Raw genomic sequence first — 12,194 nt, forward strand, 5'->3', positions numbered from 1 at the left:
CCTAAACCTCCATTTGCGTTACAACAAACAAATGATGGACGGAATGCTGACAATGCAGACATTCTCCCCCAGCCAAGAGATCTGGGTTAAATCCATCGTTCTTTTGCCCACTACACCACCCCAGTATAGACATGGCCATATGCAAATCAGTCTTGACCCTGTGCCTCATGGGAACAGTCCAGCCCAAACTGCCAAGCCATGTCTTCCCTGGACCGGAATCAAGCATCCTAGGACCGGTTTCTGGCTATCAGCCGTCATCTGCCAGGATAGCTTGACTCCAGTGGCGTAGTGAGCACGGGTCCCACGTCTGGGAATACCCATCCCACTTAGGGCGAAAAGCGTTACAACAAACAAATGATGGGCGGAATGCTGACAATGCAGACATTCTCCCCCAGTCAAGAGATCTGGGTTAAATCCATCGTTCTTTTGCCCACTACACCACCCCAGTTTAGACATGGCCATATGCAAACCAGTCTTGACCCTGTGCCTCATGGGAACAGTCCAGCCCGAACTGCCAAGCCATGTCTTCCCTGGACCGGAATCAAGCATCCTAGGACCGGTTTCTGGCTATCAGCCGTCATCAGCCAGGATAGCTTGACTCCAGTGGCATAGTGAGCACGGGTCCCACGTCTGGGAATACTCATCCCACTTAGGACGAAAACCGTTACAACAAACAAATGATGGACGGAATGCTGACAATGCAGACATTCTCCCCCAGTCAAGAGATCTGGGTTAAATCCATCGTTCTTTTGCCCACTACACCACCCCAGTTTAGACATGGCCATATGCAAATCAGTCTTGACCCTGTGCCTCATGGGAACAGTCCAGCCCGAACTGCTAAGCCATGTCTTCCCTGGACCGGAATCAAGCATCCTAGGACCGGTTTCTGGCTATCAGCCGTCATCAGCCAGGATAGCTTGACTCCAGTGGCGCGCAACCCTAGGTCCTCCAACCTTCCCCCTTAGTCTCCTACTATAGGACATCAGGTCATTTCTGTGGAGTGATGTCTGGTTTCTATAGCCTTCTGAGCCATCATCTTTTTTCCCTACCCTTCCGTGCTAATCTCTGTTTCATATGGCAAGCCAGACTGTGGACGAACTATGAGGTGGAGGATTGGGATGACCTCCTAGTGACTCTTGACGGTGAGAAAAGATAGGCATGCTTCAAATTCTATCTTTTTAAATTGCTGCACAACTGGCACTGGATCCCTGTAAAGCTGTGAGCAGTGACCCTGCTGCCCCTTGTGACCTGCTGGCGCTGACCCCATGACTGCTGTGATCTACTACATGCTCTCTATGACTGCCACTTGATACGGACTTTCTGGCAAGCTGTTGGAAATATGCTGACCAAGACCCTGCCAGCCACGACCCCTCTCGCTTGTCCCCTGATATTTTTACATGACCTTGCGGATTCCCTCGACCTCTCCTGCCTAAGATATGTATTATCTGCCATTAGCACTCTACCACACCCCCTTCCCATAATGAGTGGCTTTAAGCAATGTATCAGACAGCCTCCTAGGATCGAGTCATCTACAACCGCCAGGACAGAACTGAGGCCTTTCTCCACACCTGGATGCCCTTCCTCCAGGATGCTACCATCTAGCTGTTGGCACAGTGCGAACCCAACCCTATCAGTTTGATTGGTTGTTCCGCTTCATCACACTCCATGTCATGGCCCCCCATCAGATGCATGAATTTATTGTTCATTCATTGTTTTTCTTCCATGTTCAACTTCTCTGCCTCACTTTCTCCTTCACTTTGCTCTTCGTATTATTATTCCCTTTCTTTCTCTTCCCCTCTGCTCTCTCCTTCTTTATCCTACTTCCCTCCTCTCACACCTTTCCCACCCTCGGACTTGCGGATTCGAGTATGGGCCCCCACCTCATTTCTTTTTCTTTTTCTTTCTTAATGCCCTTTTGTTATGCCCTCATTTCCGTTTTGACCTTTGTTATACTCTTTTTTTATGGCTGTACTATGGATCAGAATGTCCTTCTTATTGTTATCCATCCCCTTCCCTTACGGGTCTCTATTTTGGGGGCTTTAGACTTGACAAGTGGCACTTGTCTTGCTTTATTCTGAACTGTATTCATTGACGAAGTATAATTGCTTTGTTCTTGCCTTTTTGAGTTTCTTGTTCCCGCTTCAAACCGATTTTTTATTTATTTATTAATATCATATCCTTGGAAATGTGTCTCTTGAAGTGAAGCAATATGGCCTTTCTGTTTGGCCAAATATGTCAAAATTCTTTTTAATTTGATTTGGTTCTGTAGGAAGTGGGTTATTATTTGAAGTGGGCAACTGCCTGTCAGGGTGAACCCTAAATCCCCTCAATTAATCTGACCTCATCCCCATGGTTGCTATGGCAAAGAGTAGGCCAGCTTTAATTAGGACACTATTTAAATCACTTATGCAGTTCCAAAACAGAAATAAAGTAAAAACACCAAACAATAAAAGCCCACACTGAATTAGAACAGTAGAGTACATTTTAACAAAGACAGTAACAAAAAATTAACAAAAATACAATAAGTGGAGAGCTTCATGTTTAAAGTTTAGAGCGAAAATAGTGGCAATATTCACTAAGCGCCATTAGACTGGGACCTAGGTGCAATTTCCATGCAGCCACAATGGACAGCAAGTCGTATACCACAATTAGGTTCATCCTGGTCAAAGAATTTACTTTCTGAATTAGTCTTTTTTATGGAGCTCAACATTCTCAAGTGGAGAAAGCCTGAAATTGTATCCGATGAAGTTGTATCAAAATCGAAGTCCTTTGCTGTAAGGTCCCCATGATGGCTTCATAAGTCTTGGAAGTCCAAACTCTTTCCAAACTTTTCAGGGCTTTTGGTGCAGCTCCTCATGGTCACTTCTAAGGCCCCCAGAACCTCCGGTGAAGAATCTGGGGTCCAGGAAGTACTCCAGCAGAGCCCACCAGTAATGTCTGCGTCAGGTCTTGTTGGTGCCGGTCAATAGCCCCTTCTGTAAAAAGGCCTCTTATAGCTTGTTGTGTCCCTGTAGCCACATCGGGGGTTAGCCAATTGAACCTTGGAGTCTGCCCTTTGCCCTGGCTGCAAGAGGGAACAGGGCTTCAGGGTTCTTCCCAGGTCACAGACATCAGATCCAGTCCTCCCCTGATGGTCTGCAGGTTCAGAAAGTGTTCTGAGTAGATTTCCTTGGGATACCAATTTATGATGAGCACAAGACAGTGGGTGGGGGTGACACTTGTACACTCCCTAAACAATGGGGACAGAACTCCCTGGGGCAACCTTACCTATGTTTTTAGGAAGTTCCTGTTTTCCCTACTGCAAACAATCCCACAGTAGACAGTACTCCTAAAATCCTAAAGTTCTAAAATCCAAGATAGGGAAACCCCTCCTCTCTTGTGCATGACTCTTGAGTTCAGCCAGAAGTGTGTTCACCCCAAACCAGTTCTGGGAGTAGCTTCTCTCCCACTGGGTTTGGAACCAGCACAGCTAGTGTGAATCTTGGGGACAAAGGCGTTGCCTTCTTCAGGTTGCTCCTTTCACTAAACTTTGAATGGGTAGTCCTCACCTTTGTACTTTTCATGCTAATGAATTTCCTGAGTCCACCCCAACTATCCTTCCTGGGCAGTTAGGGATCAAATGCCTTATACCAAGGCAATCCTCTCACCAGATCTAAGCACTTTTTCTGCTATGGGGTAGATGTTCACACTTCATTAAGGTCAAGCACTTGCTGGGCTGCTGTTGGCCGGCTCAGGAATGAATTCCTATATTTCCTGTCAAAAGCGACTAATCAAAGTTCATAATCTTTACTTTTTCTAGAATTCAGCTGCCACCCTGGCAGTCAAAATTGCTTTTGGTATTTAGTGACTGGGTGAACATTCAACTTAAAGTCCACATATGTTCCACTTTTAAATGTCAGACACCCTACCTTGTGAGCTACAAGGTGTACTTTTAAAATTTAAAAGGAGGGTTCCATGTCTGTCAAAAAGGGTTGTGGTATTACAGATGCTTTTTAGGCTGCTGCATTCAGGTTTTACATGTGCAAGGCCAGGAACAATGTTTTGTAGGCCAGCCATGTGAATGGTACCATGGGTGGTGCAGTTCACATTAGGCATTTAACTTTCAATCCGTAGGTGTGCTCCCTACTCCATATACTAGGGACTTATACACAAGTTAGCTATGTCAATCAGGGGTAAGCCAATTTAACCGTACTTAAGGGGAGCACACTCCTGTTTATGTTTATCAGAGGTAAAGTGTACTGAGGGAACAAACCATCACAAATGGGATTCAAAAATCTGTGGTAACCATGCAGAAAGGACTGCTTTGCTACAGATCCCCTAGACCCTTAACATGCCATGAATTTATTCATAGCCTGTATAGTGAAACCAAGGGAAGTTGTTCTTGAAAACCTGTACAGAATAGCAATGCATTTTGAAACAACAGAAAGTTGTGGAAAATAGAATAAAGAAACAAACAAATAAAAAAGCTAATTAAAAAAAGTAATGAAAAAGAACAGAAAGGAAAAGAAATAGGGAAACAAATATAATCCCATTCTATTTGATTCTTAAATATGGGGAAAGGCCGTAAAAGCCATCAAGAAGTTAGAGGGAGAAGAGAACCGACTGAACCACAGACATCAATCTAAACCCACCTAAACACCAATCTGAAAACCCTAAAGAGATCAAAGTAAGATAACATACAGCAGAAATGTAGAAACAGGAACCTCATTTTCAAAAGTAAGAATCGAATAATCAAAAACTTAGATAAGCCCTAAAAAAATACGAAGAGTTGGGTGCAGTCCTTTGCTTCCGCAATGACATGCACACTTATTTTAAGCAGCCCTGCTTCGACAAAATATGGCTCTTTTTCCACCATCATTGCACATTTGTTTAAGGGAACTGCTGTGACTGCTCATGCACAGCGAGAGTTATATAACGATGGGGTAACCCGATAAGCCACTTGACTCCGGTACAATGTGCTAGAGTCACAGTGGAGAGCAGTCTAAACACATATAATTACAGAAGACGTTCCTTGATTAATTAATCAAAATTAAACATCACCAAGAAGTTGTCCCAACAATGGTTGTGATTTTGTTTCATCACTAAACAGGAATTAATCCATTCTTAAAACACAATGTATGTCACATTTGGACAATTTTAGAAAAAATAGGTGCATCCAGGATGGAGTGATAAGTGCATGGGAGGGATTTGTGATGGTGATGTGAGGAAGGAAGGTAGTGCGTGTATATACATCAACAAACAATATTTACAACCTATCCAGCCAGAAGGACTGGCCTGTACATATATGACAAATCATAACAAAATAAATGCAGATATTAAATCTCTGTCATCCATGTTTGACAATGAAACAAAAGAACCGTCAACGATTCGACTCCTATTGAGAACAGGACATTTTGCGCCTTGGGGGTGGGGTCTTCATCAGGACTGAGTTGAAGGAAAGGGGAGACACCAATAACAATTAGCGTTATCACTTCTGGCTGAAAATATGGAAGGTGGGCATCAGACGCTCTCAGGATATTCGCCAGTATTTGTGGGTTAGATTGTAAGGTTGGATTGTCGATAGGCCACGGTTGATCAGTAACCAGTGGCTGCGGGCTGCTGATCAGAAACATCTAGCATCTCCTTAAAATAACAAATAGTAGAGTGGGCATTGTGTTTCCCTCTAGGTCCCCAAGGTACCTGCACCAGTCCTATATCTTTATCAGTGATAATAATGACCATATACTAAAGAGAGGTGAATATAAATGCATACTAATTTGTTAATAGTTTTTAAAAAAACATCCCTACTAACAATGTTGAAAGCCTGCTCTGTATTTAAAAGAATAATCACTTTCTTATCTCCCTACTTGCCCCATTTCTACTCTTTGAAGAAAGACTCCACGCTCTTACTTTAGAATTCCTTTGCTCAAGCTACTTTCACTTTCCATGACCCTGACCTAGCTCTTCCCTTTCTCTTTATCAAAGGCTATCTCACTGTTTGACATGTCAGCCTTAGGCTGGTTTTACTCCAAACTTTTTGGTTCTTTCCCTCAATTGTTTTTGCTGAAATTCTTTTTATTGGCCTGTGCTAAAGTGCTTGTGCTCACTCCCCGAAACATTTTAAAATTGGCTTACACCTAATTGGTATATTAAATTACTTGTACAGTGTTTTACCTTATACTTATGTAATTGAAATGCTATGAGTGGGCCTGCAGCACTTATTGTGTCACCCACTTAAGTAGCCCCTTAAAACATGCCCCAGGCCTGCCATTGAAGCCTGAATGCAGTGTTAAACTGCCAGTCCGACTTGCCAATTTAACCCCCGTTGCCAAACCTTAAGCTCCCTTTTTATTGCATATAAGTCAGCCCTAAGGTAGGCACTAGGAAGCCCATAGGGCAGGGTGCATTGTAATTAAAAGTTTGGACATGCACTTTTAAGTTTTACATGTTCCGGTAATAAAATTATTCATTTTTCACTACTGTGGAGCCTACCTATCATATTGGATAACATTGGGGTTGCCTATTATATTTATTAAGTGCTAACTTTTTATTAGGAATAGATAAGTATTTCGGGCCTGATTCATAAACGTAAACATACACTTTTGTGTAAATTCCCGATTTTTTACAATTCTCAAAGGGATTTTATGAGTAATATCTTTATCACTGTGGACTCTCCATACTCATGGTAGAGACTCCGCACATAAAAAGATCGGCAGTCGTAAGGATACTACTCAGAAAATTGTTTTAGGAATTTCAAAAAATGTAAGCTTACACAAAAGTGTAAGTTTTCCTTTGTGAATCAGGCTGTTCATGTTTGGTATCTATCAAATTATAATTAAAAATCCTCTTTAATGGAAAAGTCAGATTTTAAATTACAATTTTGAAAATACAATTTTTAGAAAGTTGCTATTTGCCTGCCCTTTGCCATTTGGTGCCTGCAGTCTGTCATAGGCCACATGACTTTGTGTAGTTGGCAGTTAGACTTTGCAAATTCCTCCCAGACAGTCACACAATGGAGGGAGAAAGTGTACCTGAAAGAGCCATCTGCCTGCAGGATAGGGGGTGTGGAGCTGGGCACAGCCACACTTGTATCTGAATATACTGTGCTCTGCCTTCACACAAAGGGCTTGCCTCACTACATTGTCACTGCTGCTAGTCTGGAGCCAGAGCAAGTGAGTCAGGAAATTCCTGGCATTTCAAAGAATACCTCCAGAAATTTCTCCTGCTTCAAAGAAGGCATTAGGTATAAAAATAGGGCCCTGAGACCCACTCTTCATTTCACTTTCAGTCCGATGGAATGACTCTCAAATGACTGCTGATGTGGTCTGCTATGTACTCCACAAGACTGCTTTACTATTCCTGGAAGGACTGCTTTGCTGCCTGGAGCCTGCCTTAAACTCTCAAATGCATTTCTGCTCCTTGAGCCCTGCTTCATCATCTGTACCCAGGACTACCAGAGTGACTCCAAAAGCGTGTTTGCTGGCTGACCTGTGCAGAGTCACACAGAAATAACACATTCCTACCATCTTGAACCCGCACCTGGACCCAGCCTGAGTCCTAACCACCTTAGTGATGCCCTTCCAGTCCTGGATCCTTGGTGGTTTTGCTAAAGGTGCTCAGGTAGCCATAATCCAAAACTTGGGACTTAAAACATTATAGGCTGAAAACTGCTCTGAGGACCAAGGGAAGACTGAGACCAACCTGCTCATCTAGCTGCCCAAGGTGTATCGCTGGTCGTCCTGACTTTGTGACTTCTTCTGCTACATTCTTCTCTGCAGCACCAAGTCCTGTTCTGCAGTTATTCACCAAAGCGGTACTCTGAATCCTGGAAGTCTCTTCGGCTACAGGCTCCTTCTTCATCCCGCTAGAGATTTTTGAAGTTCAAAAAAGTGACTAAGTCCAAACATAGAAATCCTCACCACAACTTTGTCAAATGGCTCCCAGACGAGGATGCTCCCTCTTTGGTCACCGCCTGCAGCCTTGCCCCATTGAACTTCACCGTCTCAGAAAAATGTTTACAAAAATTTCTTCTAAGTCTGAAGTTAGGCACTAATCGGACCCAATCCACTGGACTCAATCGCGGTCGGCCATATTTTTTTACTTTAACCTAGTTTCACACTACTAAATGTCTGTGGTTGGCACTTTGATCTTTTGGATGTTATCTTTTACTAAAAACTGTGCTGCATAAATACTTTGCACATTACCTGTTGGTTAAGCCTGATTGCTTTTTAAGCCAAGCTACCAAAGGCTAGGCACTGGTTAATTTAGTGACTTTTCTGGTTCACTCTGATGGTGATTGAGTTTGTTGCTTGAACAGGGGTCACCCCCCTTCAACCAATAACCCAATTTCTCACACACACCAATGATTTATCCTGTTTTCTTTTTTGTGTTCCTTGTACTTTCGTTTTTATTGTTCAAGCAAGACCCTCTTGCTCATAGGGAGAATCATAAAAAAGGAGGAGATGTGGACTTCATTATAAATTGGTTACAGTAATTAAAATGCCTTGGTTTGTATGTATTAGTAAGCCGGGTGTAGTGCGTAGGCTCGCATGGCAGATGTGTTACTTACTTTTTCTGACTGAAACTGCATTTGTTCAATAAAGGAAGCACATTGGCCTGCAGGGAACATGTATTTGCTGGAAAAGGATCTAGCAATTGTTTATTTAAGGCAGTGTGTTGGCCTGTACTTAATATTTCTTTGGCTGTATCTGAAAAGTGTTTTAGTATTAAGGCAGCATGTTGGCCTGTACTTCATTTGGCTTACCAATCCATTTGCCTACATTTTGGTGCATTAAAGAAACCTTGTGGTCACAGTACTTTGACCTGTATTTCATTTTATCTAGCGATGCCCTGAGTTGCTTGAATGGCTTCTATTTCAACTTTTGAATGTGGGGCTATGCCTGGATAATTGTTTTTCTGAAGTATAGGCTGCGTGATTACTGCATGTTCTGTATATCATGTTGTTATGAAACCATATAATTAAAGAAATAATCTGAAGAAACATTCCTACCTTCTAGTTGTGGTCAATTGAGAGCATTTCACGATCTTTAGGAACTCTTATCTTACTAGGAACTGGTGGTGTGCATGTAGGTCATTTTTCTTACTTTCATTGTTGGAGGTCATTGCAGTTTTTTTAAAAAAGGTGGGGGTAATAATCAATTCAAACATTTATATTACTCTTCCTTTTTATTTTATTTCTTGTGATTTTCAAGACATTGAAGGGTAAAAGAGAGATTACGGTGTGAATGACATTTTCCATTTTTATTTATTGGGGTTAGTCTGCTAAATGGGGATCCTTAGTGGCTCTTTAATGGGCCAAGAGCATTGCTGGTAATATTTCTTTTTTTCCAAAAGTGGCACACATATACAAGGAGCATCATTCTTCCTCTCCAAATTCATTAAGGTAACAGAGAGCTAAGGAAAGTAGTCTTGCTAAGTGTAAGTGTAACTTAGACCAAAAGTCTAACTTTACTATTTTTCGGTATTCACAAAGGTAAGTTACTACGATTGAAGTTAGATTTTTGGTCTAAGTTAGACTTTTGGTCTAACTTTACCTTTGTGAATCCCTGAAAAGTAGTAGGTCTAAGTTAGACTTTTGGTCTAGCTTTACCTTCGTAAATACCTGAAAAGTAGTAAATTTAGACTTTTGATCTAAGTTAGACTTTTGGTCTAAATTTACCTTTGTGAATACCTGAAAGGTAATAAAGTTAGATTTTTGATCCAAGTTAGACTCTTAGTCAAATTTTATCTTTTCGAATCAGGCCCATGCAAGTGCTTAATTTGAGCCAGTGGTTTCCTGTGCTCCGCACTAGCACTTTATTTTCAACACCGGCACTTATGAAATCCTGCCACATGGTGGCGCTGTCTGTCTAATTTAGAAATGAACGAACAGTTGTTTATTAAGTCAGCTTTCATTAAAAAGGAGTAATACCTGCTGCCCAAGTCATCCTTTTAGTGTTGGATGCCTTGTCACACTTTTAGGAGTGTGATGGTTAATAGTAGTGTTGATACAGTCATTGGCAGTCCTGGCAGGGGTAATGGGTGGTGCAAGCTGCAGTGGACTTCCGACAAGAACCCTGGCACTTAAAGTTTTACAAATTAAGCACTGGCCCATGCACACTTTTTCTCACCATTCTTGCACAGACAGATCCAGGTTCTGGTTAATCAAATTTCTGAGGATTGAAATTCTCATCAGGATTCCATAACTTTTCATTGTAATTCTCTGTGGTCCTCTGGTAAGGTTCACATTTTAGAATTGTCTCCATCATCTGTGAGTTTGTTGAGGTCATTGCCTAATTATTATGAAAGAAAGATTGTTCTAGGGAAGTATATCTAGAAGGATGAATTTCATGCAGTGACATCCTATTTGCAATCTAATATTCAGTTGCTAGGGGACGAAGAGCAACTGAGCACAAGTAGAGAGTGGTTTAAGCAATTCTAAAGAAAAAATACCTCTAAATCTTCCACTTATGCAGAAAATCAGAATTTATGGAAAAGAGAGTTGAACGATCCATCTTCTTTTCTGTGCCTAGGTTAAATGGCATCTTATATCTAATTACCAAAGGAGAAGCTGAAATTCCTCAATATTTTGTATTTGAACCATTATTAGCAAACCAAACAGGACAAAAAGTGCTAGGGCATAAAATGCAGTATTTAGGGATCCTGTAACTAAAAGGGCAGAATCTGCACTAAAGAGAGCATACGTGGGTCTATGACTGGAAAATACATCGGAAATACACATTGGGCCTGATTCACAAGGGTAAACCTACGCTTTTGTGTATGATTACAATTGTTTGACATTCTCAAATATATTTTACCAGTAGTATTTTTATGACTGCGGAGTCTCCGCATATAACAAGAAAGTACACCCATATATATTTATGAGCGAACATCATCTAATTTACAGGGAATAAGAGTGGCAGACACAGATCCTGAATGTCGGCTTCAGCTACACTGATGTGGTTTTAAATCTACTAATGGCCAATTCACTATTTGGAGTTCAATATCCCCAATATCTGCAATGCCCTATTTGCTGTAATGTTCCATCCCTTTGGTGATCTATTTCAAGGAGCTATACAGATGGGGATGGGTGCATCTGTTGATAAAAAATGTCTATGTGACAGCCATATATATAAAAAAGAATAATATACTGCATTTGGATTGCGGAATAGGTTTCCTTGGTCTGTTTCTTACTGTATATTAATTATGGAATGCTAAGCAATTGATTTATCCGACAGAACCAACTGTAGATTATAGTATTGTGGATATTCAGCATTATTTAGGCTCATTTACCTTATTCCTATATCTTTACCTTTACTTGCCCATATATGTGACTTTTCAACAGTTTGTATGAGCCATTGTTTTGGCTTATGCACCAGCTCTGCATTTCTACTTAAGATAGGATTCTGAATCCATTTCCTGTTTTCATGTTGGAAATGAAAGACATCTGTAGATCATGTGTGGGAACTTTTAGTACAGTTAATTGTTGGTTAACAGAAAGAACATTTGACAATGTGTCTGCTCTTGCCATTTTTCCTAATTCACCAAAAGAAAGCAGGAGAGGCTTCCAGTTAGCCCGTAAGTGGCACCAAATGATTAATGCACTAAACCAGTGCTTTTTCTACAATTTGTTGTTAGCTGCACATATTATGTTTCTACATGTTTATACCACAACCTCTATGAAAACGTCTGACTTACAAGAATCAAGTAGACATTTCCTTGTCAGCATTCAAGAGTTTATTCTTATCTGTCTGAGAAGCTAAAGAAATATTTAAAAATGAACTGCAATTAAATGAAAAAGTCTTTATATTTGTGGTTCTACTTTGAGTATTAATCAGAAATTAATTCATAGGGTGTGCCACTGAATAACCTATGTAACCATCTATATCAAAATGTAAATGCAGATGGCGCTCGGTGCTCAGGAAGGTCGTTAATTCAGGGCTGCTAGGTGAAAGAAGTCCAAAGAAAAGAACCATGCAGGTCAAAGGATTTTAATCTTGGGTCTAAGTACAATATGGGGAGAGATGCTGGAAAGGTATTGGGCAGTTTCTCCAAATTGGAGAGGGATTGAGGTGAGCGGAATGAGTGCTCAAGTCATCTTGCATTGTGACCTGTTTTCTGGCACACAGCCAAGCCACTTCTTGAAAGTTATGTTTGATGGGTGAAGTTCTGTGAATTGTAAACAAGTTGGGAAAGTTAATAATTGTGTCATAGTT

This window comes from Triturus cristatus, chromosome 8 (assembly GCF_964204655.1).
Source record: "Triturus cristatus chromosome 8, aTriCri1.1, whole genome shotgun sequence".
NCBI lineage: Eukaryota > Metazoa > Chordata > Amphibia > Caudata > Salamandridae > Triturus > Triturus cristatus.